We start from the raw sequence: 20,585 nt of genomic DNA on the forward strand, positions 1-20,585 counted from the left end.
TCAAGCGTGTTGACTTACTTTTCTGCTGGCTGACATGAGGCTAAATGATATATGTAATCAGAGCAAAACTGATAGGTGTCCTTAATGATTCTGATGTTCTGGATATGAGATTTTATTTTATTTTATTTTATTTTATTTTATTTTATTTTATTTATTTTTTAATGTTTATTTTTGAGACAGAGAGGGACAGAGCATGAATGGGGGAGGGTCAGAGAGAAGGAGACACAGAATCTGAAACAGGCTCCAGGCTCTGAGCTGTCAGCACAGACCCCGACGCAGGTCTCAAACCATGGACCGCGAGATCATGACCTGAGCTGAAGTCAGACGCTTAACCGATTGAGCCACCCAGACACCCCTGGATATGAGATTTTAACAAAGAAAATAGTGGGAATAACCAGTGTTGCTTTTTCAGCTCCTTTTCCAGTTCAAAGTTCGAAGTTTGGCAGGGAAAGTAAGATGTGAGTGGGAAACAGCTGGCTGTAGAGATGGTGTCAATGCAGGATTTGTTTTCCTGGACCACAGCTTTCCAGAACAAAGAGTTCCTGGCAGGAGATGGTGCTCATCTCACAGGGAACGTGGGAGAAGAGTGGCTGACCCGACCAAAGTGCTTGAAAATGAAATTTGTAGAAGAAAGTGAAAAATGTCCAAATAAAACTGCAGAGCCGGATGCTCTTGAGAATAACAATGACACAGAAAGAACCATCACGATGCAGGTTCTACTCTGTTATTTTTGAGAGAAAATGAGAGGGCAGAAGATCAAGAGGCTCTGGCCCCAGATGTCTATATTCCAGTACAGGTCAGCCCCTGTCTTCTTCCCCCAGGTTTGCTCTTTGCCAGCCTTTTGCAACTGTACTTGTTGGCGTGCTCTGGCTGCAGACCCAGACTGTTTAGACTTCGGATTCGATTCTGATGGGGGTGAAATGCAAGTCATATGCCTAAAACGTCTCAGTCTTGAAACCAAAGGCATGCTGCGCCTGGTGGCCCACCTCCATTGCCAGGCTTCTAAATGTCTCTGCTCCAGGCTTTCTGTGCTATCAAGGAGACAGATCTGAAGGGCCCAGTGGTGAGCTTGGGACCTGTGGATAGATCTCAGCTCAACCTGTGCTGACCTGCTCTGTTGAACTGAGTTTCTGCCTTGGTTGCCTTCTTTAAAATATCCTTGGTTGAATCACTTAATATTTTACCCTTTCTTTCTGGGGGTCAAACTGGCATGGAATCCCACGCATGCCATTGACTAGTCTCTATGTCGATCTCCTTATTTATAAAATGTGGATTATTGAATACTGTAAGTCTTAAGAAGTTACCACCTGTAACAGCTTAGTTCAGTGCTTCATTGATCCTTCACTACTCCTATTCATTTTATCATGATTTTCATCATTATCATCAACCCAAGGTTCTTCCTAGTTTTTCTTTTTTCCCCAAAATTGGTCAGATGCTGGAAATCCAAACACTTATTTATGTACGGATCTCTCATTGCTTCTCAAAGCCCCACCCATTGGCATATTCATTTGCCACTTGGAATTTGTTCATTAGGTGCTGTTCTTGCATCCTGGACATTTAATACCATTGTCCATCAGATCCGTTCCTACTTTAACATTATGCAGAAAATTGTGGTCCATGCTTTTCAGCTAGGTAAGAGCCACACAGCATTTCCTTGCACCCACATAAATGGGTCTCTACTTACCCCCAGCATTTTACTCTAGTCTGCTGGCCTCATTATGTCAGCTCACAAGCATGGGAAAAAACAAAATCAATGGGGATTTTTTTTTTCACAAGACAAAAGATACCATTTCATAGTCAACCCTGAGGTTTTAACTGGGTGACATTAATGACTGGAATGTGGTAAGAAAGAAGAAATGCTTATTTGAGAAGGGTGGGGGGGGGGAAGATCATGCTAAGTGTATCAGAGATTTATATTCAAGTACTTGAGGACTTGTCACGGAGACTTAGCCATGTATTTGTTCTGTGTGATTTTAGTCAGCAGATCTAGGACCAATGAATAGAAATTGTAGGGGGTCTAGTGTCAGCTAATAAAAGATGAGCTCTCAAAGTTGGTGAAGGGTAGTATGAGACGGCTCTAAATCTTGATCTTTCTTCAGGATACGACAACAACAATAACAACTACCTTAAATAGTTATCATGATCATAATTAATTAATTCCCCCTTGAGTTTAGGGTCAGTTTAACAGTGTGATCTCCATGTTATGTCTTCTATGCCCACACCTGGGCCTTTCAGCCTCCAAAAGTAAAGTTATTTCTAAAGGCAAAAGTGTTCCTAATGCACATGAACGCTATAGGCGTAGAAATAAAAATATACTCTGAAAGAGGACTTCAACACATGGGGAAAAGTCAGCAGAATATCCTACATCCATAACAGAAACCAGTTCTTCTTTGAAGCCTCCAAAAAGTATGCTTCCCCTTCTCACTACTTTGGGTGCTGAATTCTTTTATTCTACCTAACCTCAGGACATGGCTGAGATTGGTCTAGTTAAAGGAATAGTTAGCAGATGTTTGGAGACCTAAAGCCAGATCTGCTCACTTGGTGAGACAGCTGCTGGGGGCGGAAGGTCGGTTCGGCACACAGAGCACTGTGTCCTAATATGAGGCTGGAGCAGAGCTTTCTTCCAGCCCAGGTCACAGGTGACAAGCTCAGCACAGATCTAAGTTGCCAGACCAAAGACTGGTTAAGAATGTGCCTGAGAGCAACGATAAGGAAATCCTGGAATGGACGGTATTCAGAAATCAGGGTGGGCAAGAATCTGTTATCAGCCACAACTCTACTCTACCTCTCCAGCCCCCAGCCTCTGGTTTAGGGGAGGAAATCAGTCACCCGAAAAGGATATTGAAATAAATCAAGACCTACAAGGACAATGGAATTAGTGAGGCTATGATAACACAAAATCGGGTAAGGTGCCAAAAAAGCAAAAAGGCAATAGCCTTTATTGCCAGACACCAGGTATGGGGTAAGGGGATGGGGGAGGGTTTAGGTATGAAAAACCAGGTAGAATCCCAGTTACCAGGATCCAGAGCTGACCACAGACATCCATATATTTCCCTGAATCTCTATGTTTCCCTGTCTCAGTTCCCAGTCCTGATCATGGGACTAGTGAGACAGGCAATACCTCCATTCTACATTAACTTGGGCAGGGGGGCGGGGGGTAGGGGGGGCAGTTAGGCACTATTTTGTCATAGTTGAGAGCACAGACTCTGCAAGCCAAATTGCCCATTTCAAATTCCAGCTCTGCAAGTGAGTGGTCTCAGAAAGCTACTTAACCTCTCTGTAGTCCATTTTCCTCATTTGTGAAATAGTAATAGTAATAATACCTATGCTATACGCTTGCTTCAGGAGTAAATGAGTTAATGTAGGTAAAGCTATAAGAATAGTGTCCAATACGTAACTGGTTATGATTGCTATCTAACAAATGCAACAAAAAAGGGAAGAGGCTTCTGCTGAGAGTAGTTATGGTACAAACACTTACGTCCCAAATGGGGACATGATAAAGATAGTGGTCATCGTTGGCAAACACTTTGCCATTAACAACTAATTCTCTGAACTTCATCACCTCTCAGGATCTTCTTCATTTCCTCTAGGTGTCTGTCTGCTGCCCCCTGTTTGCAATTTCACTTAATCAAGGAAAGCTTGACTATGGTATCTTAAAAGGTCTCAGTCATGTAACATTCTACTCTGAAGGAGGCCACATACATGAGACCCACTGATGAATGGGTGGAAGAGGGTGGGGCTTGGGGGATAACCCAAGCTCTTGATTGTGCAAATGGGATACAATCCCTTCCAATCATCTTTGATGTTCTAATCCTTTAACACAGAATAGAAATAGAAATATATGTGTCCTGTTTATGGTTTTATGATCCTTGTACTAGGACATACAGAGAAACAGAACCAATAGAAGGTCTGTATCCACATCCATATCCATAGCCATAGCCATAGCCATAGCCATAGCATATCCATAGCCATATCTATATGTATATCTATACTCTATCAAAAAGAGATTTCTAGGTATCTATCTATCTTCCTATAGATATATATCTAGAAAGAGATTTATTATAAGGTGTTGGCTCACAAAATTATGAAGGCTAAAAATTCCCTCCATCTGCCATCTGCAAGCTAGAGATCCAGAAAAGCCAGTGGTGTAGCTTAAAGGCCTGGGAGATGGAGAGCTAGTGGCGTAGATTCCAGTTCAAGGCTGAAGATCTGAGAACAAGGAACACCGAGGGCAAAAGAAGATCAATGATCTAGCTCAACAGTCAGGCAGAGGGTGATTCAGTCCTCCTCAATCTTTTTCTTCTATTAAGTCCCTCAGTGGAATGTATGATGCCTACCCACAATGGGAGGGCCAGCTGCTTTACTTAGTCCCTCAATTTCAATGCTGATCTCTTCTAGGAACAGCCTCACAGACACACCCCAAAATAAAGTTTAACCAGCCATGTGGGCATCCTTGGTCCAGTCCAGTTGACCCATAAAAAAAACCATCACAATCCTCAATGGTCATGGCAGAGCCAATGTTGTTTAGCAGGAATACCATGGGCCCAGCTTAAACCCTGAACCAATCTTAACTGGGTATCCTTGGGTCAGTCACCTCATCTTTCTGAATCTCCATTTTTTTAAATCTCCTAGGTGAACTGAACATTATCCATTTTCTGGAGTTGTGGCTGTTAGATTACATCAGGTATACGGGGCTAACAGTCAAGTGCAGACAATCTTCCGTCTCTTTCTTCTATTTAATTATTACAGGAATGGATATAGGAGCACAGGCAGTTTTTCCAAGTGCTTCTGTCTTCAAGCATCCCTATTCCAGGTGTTAGCAAAACATCCTGAAAAGAGGCAGATTTGATTAAGTAAAGACAGTTGATGTCTAGGATGCAGTGGCTGAGTGCTCCATATTTCCTCTGGGTCTTTGGGCATTTTCTGTAATGGAATGGAATATAATCAGAGAAGGGCCACTTCAGTGATCAAGGAGGTAGAAAGATTGACAATGAGAAGACACTTGTTATACACAAAGGGTACAGAAATAGGTTTATGGGAACTGTGGGAACTGTTGGCAAGGCTTTACTGTAGAAGAACAAGGGGCCCCCTCTGGAGCCAGGAAGAGGCAATTTGGTAGTCAAAAATATTTAGTGTGTGGTAGGAGGTGAGCTTGTGCAATTCAGTCCCACAAAAGGTAGTACAGGTTAAAAATGTCAAAAGTTCAACGAGGGTGAGACAGACTCACTGGTTCATTACAGAGGGAAATGAGGCCAAGAGGGTTCATGTTTAGTCACGTGTTCCTGCTAGACAGAATACTGTTAATGGGTCTCATGGCTGATTTGGATCCCATCTTTAAGGGCTTTTGTTATTGGTGTAGAAAGGGGCAAGTATCTCCATGAATTTCCATGCCATGCCCAATGAAGTAGACAGTATAGAGGCCCAGAGGGAGGCCTAACAACAGGAATTCTGGAATTTGATCACACAAATTCACATCAAGGCTCCAACTCTCAGTATAAATGTGATCATGATGAGTTTTTAACGTCTCTGCTTCAGTTTGCCCACATGTAGAACAAGCATGATAGTGGTACTTACCTCCTAGATTTGTTGTAAAGATTCAATAAGCTGTCTCATGGAAAGCCTTTATCACAGTGTTCACTAGGTAGTAAGCATCCCATCAATGTTGACAGTTGTTATGGTCGTGGTTGTTATCACTGAGGTTGAATCAAATACTAGAGGTCAAGGCAAAGTCAGGGAAAGAGGGATCCAAGCTCTCCCAAACAGTTTTTAGCAACCCACCCTACCTATTTTGTTGGGATCACTGGAAGTCCTGTGTAGTATGTGGAAAACCCAGACTGAAAGCGCCTTGCTAAAGGAGGTTCTATGAGCAATACTGTTTATGCGGTTTGTCCTGTTTGGGCACCAAAATCTGTATTCTAAGGGTCAGGTAAGGTCAACCCATTTTGGGGTATCACCTTTAAAACTACCTAGAGCTTTATGAACACACACAAAAAGATTTTGTGAGATTGTATGGGCCATCCCTAGGGCCCGAGGACAAGATACATTTTACTGCACATTTGATTTAGGCATGAACTTGTACCATAAAGTATAAGTTTCACAGAGGGGATTGATAAATTTCCAATTCCTTTCATTGGTTCCACCCTCAGCTCAGACTAAGAGAATAGCCTCTATCTGGTGTATTTGTGTTCTGTTTCTTCCAGGCTATTCTACCTAGTCTTGTACTGGTTACTTTCTAAGGCCGTCATCTTGATAACCATCAAGAAGTAGTTCTTAGTTTATAGCGAAGTTTACGAGCCTCAGCGCTGTCGACATTTTGGGTCTGCGGCATTTTTGTTGTGGGGAAATGTCTTGTGCATTGCAAGATGTTTGGCGGCCTCTCTGATCTCCACTCACTAGATGCTGCCAGCTTGTGTCCCCCTTTCCCAAATGTCTCCAGACTTTTCCAAATATCTTCCCCCACTTCACTGTGGGGGCAGGGTGCAAAATCATCTCTGAAGGAGAATCACTGGTCTCAAAGTATTATCCAAGGATCTCTTGAAGAAAATAAAATGACGGATGAAATTAAGAGAAAAAAAATAATGACAGCACAAGATGAGTGCTGTGTGGGCCAATGTGTAACAAGCAGCCTTTGCAAAGATTCGGTATTATGGCGTCAGCATCGGTATAGTGGTTGCAGAGCATGAGATGTGCTCATGAGAAGAGCCATTACAGCCTGGCATTACAGTCTATATGCCAGTTTTCTCCTCTGTAAACTAGGGATAAGAATACTCCACAGAGGGGCACCTGGGTGGCTCAGTCTGTGAGCGGTCCCACTTCGGTTCAGGTCATGATCTCATGGTTCACGTAGGGATTGAGCCCTACGTCACGCTTTGTGCTGACAGCATGGAGCCCACTCAGTACTCTCTCTCTCTCCCTTTCTCTCTGCCCCTCCCCTGCTCTCTCTTTCTCTCTCAAAATAAATAAGTAAACATTAAAAAAAAGAATACCCCACAGAAAGGATGTGTGTACACGTGTATACAGTGTGCACGTGTGTGTCGTACTTAGAACATGGCCCATAAAATGTGTTATGTAAATGTTCACTCTTATTACCTTATTTTGTCACAGAAACCTTATGGCATAGGCATTACTATTATTCCCATTCTATTGATGAGGATACAGAAGTTCAGAGGGGATAAGTAATACGTGGCTTGCCCCTAGAACTACGCGACACAATTGAAATGATAACCCAGGTCTGTCTAACTTCAAGTTCCTAATGGCCCTACCCTAATGGCCCCTGTTCCCCAACACTTAATTATTTATGTCAATATACCCTGCCTTCTTTCTCCGTTTATGTATAAAACAGGGTTTATTTAAAATATTATTTTGGTTTAGCCCTTTGAAGGTATAACTGACACATACGAATTTTATGTATTCATGATGTACAAATTCATGTTTTGATATCCGTATTCATTGTGAAGTGATTACCACAATCAAGCTAATTAACATATCCCTCACCTCCCATACTTACTGCCTGTCTTTCCTTCCTCCCTTGCTTCCTTCCTTCCTCCCATCCATCCATCCTTTTTCTTCTGCGAGAGCACTTAAGATTCATCTTCTTAGGAAATCGCCAATATCCAATCCAGTGTTGTTTGGTGTAGACACCATGCTGAATATTAACTCCCTAGGGCCCATTCATTTTGTGTAACTGAAAGCCTGGATCCTCTGATGAACATTCCTACAGATCTCTCTAATACATGCTCTGGGTTGTCTCTCATTCTTCTACTCGCCAAGGTTCCATTTTACATTCCTTTGGGTGGGTACCTATACTCATCTCCTAGTTTTGGGAAATTAAGTAAAACAACATACTTACAGCACTAAGCACAGTGACTTGAATGTAGTCAAAACGCAATAAGGTTGGCTGTTACTGTTGAAGTCACCCTCCCATGGGAGGAAGTTCCAAAGCAGATGACTCTTCCTGCATAATATTATTAATCTCTACTCTTGGCTGTAGCTGCTCCTTGCACGACCAATAAACATGTTGACTACAGCCAGATTCCAGGAAGCTGCCCAGTCGCCTGTACTTGTGTCTCTGTATTTAGCTATGCTAAATGCAAATCCCAAAAAGAAATGTGACTGTTACTGCTGTGGGGCATTGTGACAGACCCTGCTCATTTGTTGACACTGCATCCCTACCCTCCTCGCCCCCCACCCCACCCCCCACCTCCTCCAGTATAGAGACAGGGAAAATTAAATACAAATTTTCCGCTGACTCCTTTGCAGCTTGCGGTGCCATAGTCCTTTACCATAGTTCTGACCTGGAAGTTGCAAGTCAAAGTTTTCTGGGATTTCTGGGAAGACTTTAAGTTCTCCTGCTTAAAGAACGGGCACAGCTACCAGCTGTGGTTTTGTATTGGTTCAGTGCCTCTGCCGTATGCGAAGATGCATCAACCGTCTTGCTCCATGAAGGACAGACTCGAGACAGAGTCTGTTCACAATGATGTGGCCATGGACCAGATCAAGGAAATCAGGGATAGCTGCCCTGACCCGTACTGCTACTGAACCAATGCCAACCAAGCCCTCATCCAGATTATTGTGTGATAACATTAAAGCCCTATTTCCTAAGAACTCAGAGTCTCTGTTATTTGTAGCCAAATGCATCCATAATAGATACAGACACGCATTACGCATTCTCATGGGGCGGGAAGGCAGTGGTTTGGAAGGATACGTATTGGGGGTGAATTCCTTCTCTATGAATGAAGAGGCAGAGGATGTGCAGAAGGAATTCAACAGTTTTTCTCGTGTTCCTGGCAGACATACAGTGATTTTATCATTGTGACCTTCCTGGTGTTAGGTATTATTTTCTCCCTTTTACAGATGAGAAAAGCAAGGCACAGTGAGATTGTATAACTTGCTCAGAATCACACAACTAATAAGTGATAGAGTCAGAATCAGCCCCGAGAACTAAATCACGATGGCACTTGTGCACAAAGCATGCTTTTCCCGGCACATCAGAACGAATGCCTTAAATCTACCAGATGTGCAAGAATTAGACCGAGGAATGTCTGCACCTAATGACCCAAAATGACTGCCTTTATCACGAGTGGGGCGTCATCTCATCTCAGGCACACAGTTTTGCTCCCCACTTTCCTCCAATAAATTCTATGAAATCTGAGGATCTGTATCAGTCTGAATAGAAGGAAATCTTCCCAGGCTCATGTGGCTGTCCTCAGAACCATTTTGCCAGTCTCCCTCCCTGCTAAGTTCTGGCTGGAACCCACGCTTTTCCTGGTCTCTGCAGTAGATATGCTCTTTTCTGATGAACAGAATTGACAAACCTAGAAGCTTCATATCCAGATTCCCGAACAGTCGCAAGGAAATGATTTTGACAGCTGAGTGATGTCAACCAACTGAGAAATGCAAAATAGAACACGAAGGAAAAACCCAAGGGATGCTGTGCCTGAAGGATCACAGCAGTTTTATTACACCCCAGCAAGTGTCTCAGGAGGACAGGCATGGGGCTGGCATGAAGACAAGCCTCGCCGCTTTTCCTGGATGGTCATCACAGTCCTCTTTTGGGCAGCAGGTGCTCAGAAGAAAAGAGGATATCAGCACCCTGGGTTTCTACATTGGGGGAGGGGCGACCATTCTCTTGGAGCTCTACAGAATTGTAATGGGTGTACATTGCCTTCACTTGATAGGGGATGGAATTGGAGGTGGGGGACACAGGTGGGGGGTGGGGCGCTTCTCTTGGCAAGCCAAATCCAAGCAGAGTCTGCCAGAATCTAATTAGAGGCTGACAGCTTTCTAATGTCATCTCAAGCCCGGGGTCAGCTCCGTAATTATACTTGCCATAATGCCGGAATGCACCCTTTAGAAAGGTAGCTGGTCCACAGCTCGGCTTCTCATCTTTTTTTTAGTCCTTGGATTCAGCCTGAGCCCTCTCTCAGCCCTCATCTGAGACGGGCTTTTCTCTACCCTCATCTGGTACCGCCATATTTCCAATGGATTGGTCTTGGTGGGATCCCAGCTTGGCTTTGGGGATCACTTCTCGCCGAGTAGCCCCAGGACCAGTCTCCAATGAGTGGGTGGGGGAAACACAAACCACAGAGTGGAGCTGAATGCGAAAGCTGCCATATCATAAAGTATTCTGAAGTAATTTTGACTTCTCCAAGCCCAGTAGTCACCTCTATGATATTCTGAGTTTTTGTCCTGGTATGGAGGCAGATAACTTAAAATTGGAAAGGTCACAGAAACCGTCTCTCGTGTAATCTGAGAAACAAAGCTCACAATAAGACATCCAGTTGTAGCTGGAACATCTCCAATGATCAGAGATTTTAAAGAAGGGCTTACGGAATGCCGGCAGTAGTAAGATGGCATTAGGGGTGGGGCCAGAGATGCGATGAGCTTTATTATTATCTTTTTGTGTGTGTGTGTGTGTGTGTGTGTGTGTGTGTGTGTAATGACATGGAGAAATGCATTAGGCATTAAGGATAAGGACCATGTCTATTTACTTGGTTGTAGAATTTACATGGCTACAAGCATTTAATTATTTATTATTTTTTTAATGTTTATTTATTTATTTTTGAGAGAGAAAGAGAGAGAGAGAGAGTGAGCGGGAGAGGGACAGAGAGAGAGAGAGAGGGAGACAGAGAATCCCAGGCAGGCTCCGCACTCTCGGTGCAGAGCCCAACACCGGGCTCGAACCCATGAACTGAGAGATCATGACCTGAGCTGAAATTGAGACTCCTGATGCTTAACCATCTGAGCTACCCAGGTGCCCCAACAAGTATTAAAGAAAAAAACAAAACAAACCAAAACCCATCACTGTATTTGCCCCGGGCATAAAAGAAACTGAAATTCCTTCCTTTTACATAAGTGGTGCTGCATCCCGCCCGCACTTGAGACTTTATGGACCTTGCAGACCTAGGTCCCTCCTTCTCCATTGTCTGGCATGGTCCTCCATGCCAGCAGTTTGGGGATTCTCGCTTTAGAGAGCGGAGGCATTGAAAGGACAAAGTACCCCTGAAGGAAAGAACCCAGAAAATATCACGGGAGGAAGACAAGGGCTGGGGGGGAATCTTCTATCAGGCTGCATCTCGGCCAGACCGTTACCCCACACTTCAAGTCAGTGCTTCTCAGGTATGGTTCCCCCGAGCAGCAGTAGCAGCGTCAACCAAAAATTTGTTACGAATGCAAATTTTCAAACCCCAGCCCAGACTTACTGAATCTACCACTTGGGGGGTGGGGTGGGAGAGGGCAGCGGCAGAAAGTTTGACAGCTTCTCTAATGCCTTGGTGAAAAAAAAAAACAAAAACTGGCCATTTCTAAAGGCAGCCAATTCTCTGTCGAGTGCCTTTGTAATTATATTCTTTCTCCTTATAAAACAAGCCAAATGGCATTTATTTCTCTGGGACTCCACGTTCTTTCTTTCCTTTATTGAAATAATCCGGAGTTATACTTTATTATTATTATTTTTTTAGTTTTTAAAAAATGTTTATTTTTGAGAGAGAGACAGAATGCGAGTGAGTTAGGAGCAGAGAGAGAGAGAGGGAGACACAGAATCCGAAGCAGGTTCCAGGCTCCGAGCTGTCTGCACAGAGCCCGACGCCGGGCTGGAACCCACGAGCTGTGAGATCATGACCTGAGCCAAAGTCGGATGCTCAACCCACTGAGCCCCCCGGGCGCCCCTGGAGTTACACATTAATTCGGCCACTGAAGCGATGTCCTGCATTTGGCTCACCTTCGTTTACAATCCTTTTCTTATCCCCATTTTCAAGAGGCAAAAGACGGAGACCCAGATAGATGGTTCGTCTGGGGAAGCACCCACTAACTCAGAGCTCTTTGCAGTAAATGATCAGAATTTCTTGTAACGCTAGCTGAAGCTGACAGTCTTTACAGGATAAAAATACCTAGCAAATAAAACTCTTAAAGGGAGAAACAAACGCTAATGGAAGAAAACATTCCTCACAAATATGATGCGAATAGAGTTGACGCTTGGTGAGTGTTACTGAATGAAAATATTAGCTGAATAAAAATGCTAACTACAGACACAAATGTTAACAGCTGAACATTGCTGGTAATGCACAGCGAATAATATTCACTGAAAGGAAATATATTAACTGCGGGAGAAAGGAAAGGAGAGGAGTGATTTATAACCAACCAACACTAGCGTGGAGGATGCTTCCTATGGTAATAGATTGTTGTAGCCAGTCCTCGAAGCTTCGGTGTCAAAATGCCTCCACCTGCCTCGGCAGCTTTTTTTTTTTTTTTTAATTATTATTATTATTATTATTATTATTATTATTATTTTAACTCAGTACTCTCACAAGATGGCTTAACATTCCAGCCACCAACAGCATGTATTCATTTATAAAAGAATTGTTTCCTACACTGTCCTAGATCGTTTGCCAAATCGCTCTCCTGTAGCTCATACACCTGGCATCACACACGTGACTGACACCGCTTCTCACCGTCAGGGGACAGACCTGCGGACACTGAGGTCCCCCATGCTTGGAGCCGCGTGGTGACCTTTTTTCAGAAATAGCCAAATTGAAACAAGGTCCCCCATATTTGGCAAGCAACCTTCTTGATCACTCCGCTCAAAGGAAATTTTACGAAAAGAAAAAAAAGAAAAAGTGTGTTGCCAGTCGCTGTCTATATGAGGTAATTGTTTTGACACGTTGGCTTAATTACATGAACGAAACACGGGGTTTGCTGCGATCCACCGTGGCAAATGAAAAGAGCCCTTCTGTGCATGTCTACACAAATTGACTTTGCAGTGCATTGTGGGAAGTGTCAACTGATCTGGGCGAGGTGGATTTGTTGTTGTTTGTTCTCATTTATATTTATTTACTTATGTTTTGTGGGTTTTGTTTTGGGTGGGTTTTTTTTTTCTTTTGTTTTTTGTTTTTGTTTTTTGGGTGTTTTTCTTTTCTTTTCTTTTCTTTTCTTTTCTTTTCTTTTCTTTCTTTTCTTTTTTCTTTTCTTCTTTTTTTGGGGCGGCAAGGCAGAGATTTTGCATGTCAGTTACAGATACAGTCTTTGCTCCGAGTATGGCGTTTGCCTTATCAATCTGATTTCCAGACTTTCTCTGGGCCTTACCAGGACTTTAAAGGCTCAAATAGGTGGGTAATAAATTATAAGAGGAAATTGTGGCAGTCTGTCTTACTAGATAGTCAACCCCTGTACCAACCTTCAACAAATCTGTGCCTGGCACATAGTAGGCAGACAATAAATATTTACGGAATAAATGAATGGATGTGTGTCTAGAGCTAGGTATTTTTCACTGGCTCTCAAGGTTAGTTCCATCCTGTCAAAATACTAAAGGCAGGCAAATTTCACTCTTCAGTGTATCAGATTGTAAACCGTGGGGCATCTCGGGTGACTCATTCAACGGAATGTTGGTTTAATGAATTCTTCCTGTGCTCTCCAACTTGTTTGGCAAGGGGCCTGAAGGGGTTAAGGTCTGCAGAGTGCTTGGAACGTAGCTAATGTTGTGTGAATAGCAGAATAAATGATTACTGCTCTGCCTTTATGAGACAGCTTCTAGACAGAAAGGAGCAGGAGGACCTCGGTGTACATCTGCCAGGGCTGGGGAATCCAGCCCTTGGGCAGGCGAGAGCAAACTCAAGATATGTAGATGCAGCTTCAGGCACCCACGCTGTCCCAGAGGACGTGAATCCTGGTGGGGAGATGGTCCCTATGGAGATCTTCTGGATGGGAAGCAATGAAAGATAAGCTATTACCTGCCCACAAGGTTAACCTCTCACATTTATCTCAAACACAGGTAAGCAGGGGGCAGGACTCTGGTGGTATAAATTTTATCTTTAGAAGTAGGATTTAAAAAATGTTTTTCATTTTATTTATTTACTTATTTCATTTTCTTTCTTTCTTTCTTTTTTTTTTTTTTAGAGAAAGAGAGAGAGCACAGGCAGAAAAGAAGGGCAGAAGGAAAGAGAGAGAGAATCTCAACCAGGCTCTATGCTGTAGGCGGAGCCCAATGTGGGGCTCAATCCCACGACACTGCGATCATGACCTGAGCCCAAACTGAGTTGGACGCTTAACCGACTGAGTCATCCAGGTGCCCCTGGAGGTAGGATTTTTCAATAAATCTTTAGGATTTGTATTTTATTTGTTCAGGGATTAGAAAGTTGTCTATGGCAGGAACACTTCAGGATGTAAAGAATCTAACTGGCATCCATGCCCTGCTTTGCCAGAATCCCCCACCCCCTTCTGTCTCCACTTCCCTAAACAAAGCCACAGCCCATCCTGTTTGCTCTGATAGTCTGACAAACTGAAGCTGGGGTTGGGTTGGGCTGGATCCAGACTGGTGGAGAGCATTAACCCCAGTAGTCAAGCAGTTGGGTGCAAGTCCTGATTCTTTCAGCAACTTGCTGTATGCCTCCAGTGGGAGGTTTCAGTCCACTTGACCAGAAAATGGGAAATCAGGGCACCTGCCTTCTTGACCCACACAGGGATGTTGTCAATATGAGATAAAATAATAATTGGGAAAGCTTTTCGAAAGATTTGAAGACTTCGGAGGTAAGGTGCTCTATGAGGGGGGAAGGCGGCTCTAGAACAGAGGCTCAGACTGCAGCGCCAGACTCTGTGGAGACAGAAGAGAGTTGTGAGGGTAAACTGAGGGTCAGTCACATGACTGTACCAGCGATGACCATCTGAACCAAATTAGAACCAATCTCCCCAAACCAGAGGATGTAGGAAGGTCATGTATACAGGAACAACACGGGGCTGGATACTTGAGTCCTGATTCTCTCACTTGTGAGTTTTTTTTTTTTTTTTTTTGTGATTCTTGGACTGCCCCACCTAACTTTCCTGAGCTCCAGTTTCCTCATCTATTGAAAGGAGGCGATTTAGAACCTTCCTGAGAGAGTTATTGAAAGGGACTGATGCAGTAATTTGTGTGAAACCCTGGTATTTTTTAGGATCTCAGTAAGAGTTGGCTCCGCCAGTGATCCACTTACCCATTCATTGATTCCCTCATTGATTCAGAACATCTCACTGCCTTGGGTTGGTGCCTTGTCTCAGGAAGTCATTAGCACTTGAGGACTTTTTCGATGGTAAAAGTTGCTGGCTCATAAGCACCATCACCAGCAGTAGTTAAGGGAAGTAAGAATACATCCCTGCTCCTTTGTCTGTACATCAAATTATTCTTATTGTTCACAGGGCACCAGAAGCTTTGGGTTCCTCTGCCGGCTCAGGATCCTCTCTCTTTTGCTGCCTGGGTGCGGGGAGGGCTCCACTGAGCCAACTCCCCCCACAAAAGAAGGAAGAACAATAGGCTTGTTGCCTTTTCTTCCATAAAAATGCTCCCTGAGGTACCATATAATCAGAGCAGGGTTGTGACAGTCAGCATGTCTCTGCTCTCCCCATATCCCAGCCGTAATACAACATTAGAAGCAATTAGAGCTTGTTCTAGGTTGTTTGTAAGATGATTATTATAGCCATTGCAGGGACGTCTCAAAACAGTGGAGTTAAGGATTACAACGTGTTCCACATTTCCGAAGCTGCTAACCGGGGCGGTGCAGAGAAGAGCCTAAGACACAGAGACAGACAAAGCCCAGCTCATCAGCCCTGCCAACAAGGCTCTGGGCCTTGACGTGCATTCTCAGTGTGGGGCACCTGAGGGCTGATGGGAAGCATTATCTCCTTTGCAGAGCGGCTGAGCAGTGGGGGCTCAGCCCTGGGAGGATGGGCTGGACCGGAAGCTCAACTACCGTATCCTTTTCTTTCTTCAGACATGTCAAAAAGCCCCCTCTCCATCAGACAGCCAAACATCTGAACCACAAAAGGGCTCTGGCCACAGTCCCTTTCTCTCTGTTCTGTTTAGCAACACACACAAATACTTGACCGCATTTGATGTGGAAAATCTGGAATGTCAATCTTCTACAATTGTACTGAAGCCTACTTTTATTTAGAGGAAACAGAAAACAGCTGGTCAGCTTGCTGTCCAAACTTGTTCACCTGCCTTTCCTCTATAATGCTCTGTAAAGCATCCTTCTAGCTACCGAGGCAAGGAATCATGGGGCCGTTTTGTACTTTTTCCCTTTCTTTTCATTCCAAGAAGTATTTAATATGCTCCTATTATATGCCAAGCAAACAAAGACCCCTGACCTCATGAAACTTTATGATTTTAATTTTTTAAAAATTTTATTTATTTTGTGTGTATGTCTGTGAGAGAGAGAGAGAGAGAGAGAGGGGCAGAGATAGAGGAGAGAGAGGATCCCAAGCAGGGTTCATGCTATATTAGCGTAGAGCCCAGCACGGGGCTTGATCTCACGGACCACCAAGACCAACACCTGAGCCAAAATCAAGAATCGGTTGCTTAACAGACTCATAAATTCTGACCTGGACTATAACAGTGGACTTTTTCCTGGGGTTTGCCCTCCCCTCCTCAAGCCTACTTCTTGTGTCATCATTGACCCAAGTATAAGTCTCAGACTCTCCCTCGTTCCTATACAGCCTTGAACCCTGCATCCCAGGCCCTGTATGTATTGTCCCAAGCCTTTTCCACTTGATCTCCCTCTATGTCAAGAGCCCCCAGCTCTAGCCAGAGTGAATTCTCCATTTTTCCCCAACACATCCTGCCTTTTCTCACCCTAGAGTGTAGTATTTACAGGAAAAAGAAGCTAACATTCGTTGCACTCTGCTAACAGACAGAGCTTTGTACACCTTTTAGATTTGATAGCAATTCTATGATGTATAAGGCGGGGGAACAGAGTTGCCTCGTCTGAAGTCATACGGTAGAATGTGCCGGAGGCAAGATTCAGATCTCCAACTGTCTGAGTCCAAATCCGGTGCTCTTCCTCCCAGATCACACAGTTCCTTATGATTTATTCCCTGATTCCAGACTGGAACCACTGGAAGAGCCATGCGTGTTCACTTTTGTGCTACCTCCAGTGCCTGACACAAAGTCTCACATGGGCTGGGGGAGAACATACTATCTGAATTAAACTTCTTTGAATATAATTGAATTAAGCCGAACAAGCTTTTAAAAGACTATTCATTAACGTACGTTTTGGCAGCTTCTTGTTGAGATTTAATCTGCTGGTCTGTGTGTCAGCCCTCTCATAATCTGTGTTTTTTTCTCCTGAATACTATCCTGGTTCTCTGCAACTCTCCACGGTTCTTGAGCTGCACCCAGCTGAGAGCCTTTAGAAGGCCAGTGACGGTAAATTTCTTTATCTGTGTGTTTCAGTTGTCTTTTCTTCTCATTCTCCCTACCTGCCTCATTTTTTCCATTTGAGATCCCCTTATGGACGTCCATTCCCCTGTCCAGATTTCATTCTTACCGGTGTGCACACCAAGGCAACCTTCAGGGGTCCTTGGTTCTGGCTCTGCGTTTCCTGGGGAGCAGGGGGATCAGCACCCACCGCTTCTCTGGTGTATGGTTTCCTTACAGGGAACTGCACATATGGTTTTAAAATTCCTGCCAGATCTGCTATGTGCAATCCTCATTGTTTAATGTACCATAATTAATAAGTAAATATTTTTAGATCCTATTGATGTCGAGGCACTTTAGATGTTCTCTCCAGACTGTTCTTTCTATGTGATACTTGGTCAGGCAGCTTGCTTTATGACCCCTCAAAGCAGTTGTGCTTTCCCTCCCAGGCCCCTAGTGATCAGCACACATCTCCTGGGAAGACACACAGTCCATGGAAGGAGAAGAAATAGAGATCTTGGTCTTTTAAATGAAGATGTTGAGAAAGAGAAGGGGGAAGTACCTGGGGCGTTTCTTACATTCCTTTGCCTCTTGATGTGAAGGACCCTGTGGGTTCACTGTGCCACACACCTTTGGTCATCTTCAAGTCCCAGTTCTGTGACTTTTACACCTTCCAACGCCCACCTACCACATCTGACCACCTCCCATAGTCCCTCCTTCGGTAGTTGTCAAACCACAAAAAGCCACCAGCGGCATGTGGCCCCAGTCTCAACCCCACAGATGGAACTTTTGGTAGAAGACGATGAGTCGCTAAATAAATAGAATGCATTGTAAGTGTTGATAGATTTTCTGTTCTGTCCTGGCATTGTGCTCAGTGGAGGATTACCGCTGTGTGTGTTTAAATGTGACAGCTGTTTCATTCACTCCCTGGCGTGTTGGAGAAGCCGTGATAAAGCCAGCGATACGCCTTCAGAATCCTTAAAGTGAAATCCTCCAGAAAAAAAAAAAAAAAGTTCCCCTCCCAACCCTCCCTGTCCCCATTTCTCCGCTCATTCTCACATGCATTTCTGGTTATTGCACTTTATTTCTGCTTTTTCTTTTTTCTTTTCTTCTTTTGCACGTTCTGGATGAGAAATACCCTCTGGAAGACCTTCCACCTCTGGTTGTTGGGCATCCCCGAAGCAGTCAGCTTCATTTTGGTACCCTGGTTGCGGAGGGAATGTAGAGCATTTAGAAACCTTAATTAAGGAACATTTAGGAAGATAGGCTGATGAGGGGCAAGATTAGCAATGGATTTCACTGTTGCCTGCCTACGACTTTCTGTTTAATTATTACAAGAGGAGCTGCCAGCAAATGCAAGAGCTGAAGGTCTGATCCTGAACCGCACTGACCTGGATTTCTGTTTCATTAGATTTCATTTAATTCCGGCAAAGGAGGCAATTTCTTAGACCCTAGTATAGTTGAATGTTAACCTCCAGGCCACAGGAATGAAGGGACAAGAATGCATTTCACCCTGAGCTCTGCCAGTTCCTCTCCTACATACCAGATACACAGTCCCGCCTGGATCCCAACACCTCTTACTGTTTGGGGAAACAGAGGGGATGGGGATCTGGCGTGTCCCGGCGAGGGCTCAAATGAGCTGAATAATTGAGTCAACAGTATCCTCTTTGAACTGAAGAGGGAGAGAGAAAAATCCTCCCCGCTAGATTTACAAGAAAGGATCTTCCTTTCTCTAAGTCTTTCCGGCGTTTTTTTGAAATGGCTGAGTTTGTTTCTGATGACCCCGAGGGACCGCTCCACTGACCAGCTTGTGCCTAAGAAGTACTGTGGTCAGGTGCTGATCGGTCTGGTATGGGGTGAGGGGTGAGAGAAGATGGCGAGGGACGGAAGGGTGGTAAGGGATTCCCCGGGGACTACAGGTTCATCACATATCTATATATTTCTCAGTGTTCACCTCCTACCTCTTCTCCATCCTAGGTCAATGGTCAAAGTTGATTGAGGGATTCTAAAAACTCAAGCAAAGATATTGAATCCAAAAGGACTTGGGTTCTGCCTTCTCTGTACCTTAACTAGCAGTTAGTCTCTCTTGGCGTCCTGTATGAACAAAATGGGAATGTTAATTCCTATTTCACAGAAAGCTTCCAGAACTAAGAAAAATGCCTCACACAGCATTCCACACATAACAGGGTCTCCATATATGTTAGTTGCCACTTCTACTCCATGCGCATGGGGGGAGTAGGAAGACCATGCTCTGAAGAAAGCCAAAGATGACCTACCCCACTCCTACTGGTCTTATATTAAGTTGAAACAAAAGAATCAACATAAAAATAAAACATGTTATTAAGGACATAAAAAGTTAGCAAGTTGTGCTATATTCATAGAGTGGAATACTTCTCAGCAGTAAAAAAAAGAACAAACTTCTGACTTGTGCAAGAACATGCACAGGATAGCAGTCTCTTCAGTAAGAAATCAGCGACCTATGGTAACTTGATGACAAGCTTCAGGGATGGACCTCAAACTGTTGCTCCCCTGTATCTATGTAGGATGAGCTCATTCACCGGCTCTCACTTTATTTTGGATTTTCCCTTGGAAAAGGTCATGAGCACCATACTAATTGACTTAAGTCAAACACAAAGGGCTAGGGACAGGCACACCTCATTTTTTGTTTCTTCATTTCATTGCACTTCACAGATACTGCATTCTTCACAAGTTGAAGGTTGGTGGCAACCTTGTATGGAACAAGTCTATCAGCGCCATTTTTCCCATAGCATTTGCTCACTTTATGTCTCTGTGTCCCATTTTGGTAATACTCATATTATTTCAAACTCCTTCATTATTATTATATTGGTTATGGTGATCTCTGATCAGGGATCTTTGATGTTACTATTGTCCTTGTTCTGGAGTGCCACAAACCATGCCCACCTAAGACAACTAACTCAGTTGACGTATGTGTGCTCTGGCCTTTCCACTGAGCAACGATTCCCCATCTCTCTCCCTCTCCTCAGGCCTCCCTATTCCCTGAGACACAACACTATTGAAAGTAGGCCAATTAAGGGACGTCTGGGTGGCTCAGTTGGTTAAGCGTCTGGCTCTTGATTTCAGCTCAGGTCACAGTCTCCTGGTTTGTGAGATCGAGCCCTCTGCGTCGGTCTCTGTGCTGACATTGCAGAGCCTGCCTGGGATTCTCTCTCTCCCTCTTTCTCTGCCCACCCTCCTCTCAAAATAAATAAAGAAACTGAAAAATCTTTTTAAAGGAAAGGAAAATAAAAGAGAGGAGGCCAATTAATAACCCTACACTGACCTCTAAGTGTACAAGTGAAAGGAAGACTCACACATCTCTCCCTTTCAAGCCCAAGCTAGAAATGATCAAGCTCGGTGAGGAAGGTGTGTTGAAAGTCAAGGCAGACCAAAAGCTAGGCCTCTTGTG

The 20,585-nt window shown here is 44.0% G+C and overlaps 1 long non-coding RNA gene across 1 annotated transcript; it reads right to left on the minus strand.

Annotated features, from left to right (window-relative positions):
- Window positions 1-4,722: 4,722 nt before the first annotated feature.
- Window positions 4,723-8,073, minus strand: LOC122200741. The gene is made up of 3 exons (XR_006193921.1): window positions 7,850-8,073; window positions 5,575-5,693; window positions 4,723-4,923 (listed from the first exon to the last, which is right to left on the minus strand). It is a non-coding gene; the product is annotated as an uncharacterized LOC122200741 (long non-coding RNA).
- Between the last annotated feature and the right edge of the window lie 12,512 nt (window positions 8,074-20,585).

Source organism: Panthera leo, chromosome D1 (genome assembly GCF_018350215.1).
Source record: "Panthera leo isolate Ple1 chromosome D1, P.leo_Ple1_pat1.1, whole genome shotgun sequence".
Lineage (NCBI taxonomy): Eukaryota > Metazoa > Chordata > Mammalia > Carnivora > Felidae > Panthera > Panthera leo.